The sequence below is a fragment of the Nanorana parkeri genome, unplaced genomic scaffold (assembly GCF_000935625.1).
Source record: "Nanorana parkeri isolate BGI_ZX_2015 unplaced genomic scaffold, ASM93562v1 scaffold1717, whole genome shotgun sequence".
Classification (NCBI taxonomy): Eukaryota; Metazoa; Chordata; class Amphibia; order Anura; family Dicroglossidae; genus Nanorana; species Nanorana parkeri.
The window spans coordinates 133,341-134,818 of NW_017307985.1; the positions used below are offsets into that span (position 1 = coordinate 133,341).

The window sequence follows — 1,478 nt, forward strand, 5'->3', positions numbered from 1 at the left end:
GGCAGTGGGGGGGGGGGTCTCTCCATAACATGAATGGAGATGTAATCAGTGAGTGATTCAATGTCATTATATTGATGACAATGACATCATCTTTATCCCGCAGGACAACACTCTGAGCTTTGTGTGACGTCATAGGGGTCTCACTGTAATTATAGAAAACATTCTACCACTGTGGCATTGGAGAAGTAAGAAAGCGGCCATTGTCTGACGTCTCTGATCTCTGTAGATTGTGACACACAAAGGTCAATTCTGAGCCCTCGTGTCACCAGCGGAACATGACAGTCTCCATCAATAACAGACTGTGTGCTACAAAATATGTACACTTCCCACCACTGACATCACTGATTTCTGATCACATCAATGGATCAAAGTCTGATGTGACAGGCTCAGTGTTCTCGGTACAGCGCTGCGGTATATGTCAGAGCTATATACATCTATAATAATAGTGTGTGACTGTGGGGGGGGGAGGGGGCATTAGAGTGTAAGCTCCTCTGTACAGAGACTGATGTGATCGGCTCAGTGTTCTCTGTACAGCGCTGCGGTATATGTCAGAGCTATATAAATGTATAATGTAGTGATGAACACGGATGGCACCGTGCAGACACAATGTAGGAAGAGGAATCACCAGCACGCGGTAGAATAATCCAACATGTCCTTTTATTGGACATAGACGTCACACAATCACAAGAGCCAACGTTTCGAGACCACGCAGGGTCTCTTCATCACTCTTTATGCCCTGATGAAGAGGCCCTGCGGGGTCTCGAAACGTTGGCTCTTGTGATTGTGTGACGTCTATGTCCAATAAAAGGACATGTTGGATTATTCTACTGAGTGCTGGTGATTCCTCTTCCTACATTGTGACTGTGGGGGGACATTAGAGTGTAAGCTCTAGGGATGCACCAATACCGTGTTTTTCCAGTATCGAGTATGGGTACCAATTTCTACCTTTCGTGGAGCCAGCTTCCCAGCCAATCAGCATGGAGCCGGATTCCCGGCCAATCAGGAACCCAGGAGGCGGGGTCATTACTTTCTGGCCAATCAAGACTGAACCTGCCATATAGCCGGCTCCCAGGCCAATCAGGAAGCCGGGCGGCAAGTCACTACCCGCCGCCTGGCTTCCAGATTGGCCGGGAAGCCGGCTTCATGTTCCCTCACGGCACTGCCCGTCGAAGATCTCCCTCTGACCTGAAGTTCCGGTATTGGGGAAGGTATCAAAGCATTTGGGCAAGTACGAGTACTCTCCCAAATACTAGGTATCCGCACCGATACTGGTATCGGTATCGGTATCCATGCATCCCTAGTAAGCTCCTCTGGTGCAGAGACTGATGGGAATGGTTCAGTGTTTTCTGTACATCACTACTGAATAAGTCGGTGTTATATGTATAAATATGATAATGATAACACATAGTAGGTGTAAAGTATAACAGGTTACGGTTAAATAATAATAATATTGTGTGGAGTCTTTCTTTTTTAAGCCT

At 47.0% G+C, this 1,478-nt stretch overlaps 1 protein-coding gene across 1 annotated transcript in view; it reads right to left on the bottom strand.

Moving 5' to 3' along the window:
- The window catches only part of ARHGAP39 (Rho GTPase activating protein 39), a 122,074-nt gene that overhangs the window by 50,884 nt on the left and 69,712 nt on the right, over window positions 1–1,478 (bottom strand). The window lies entirely within an intron of this gene.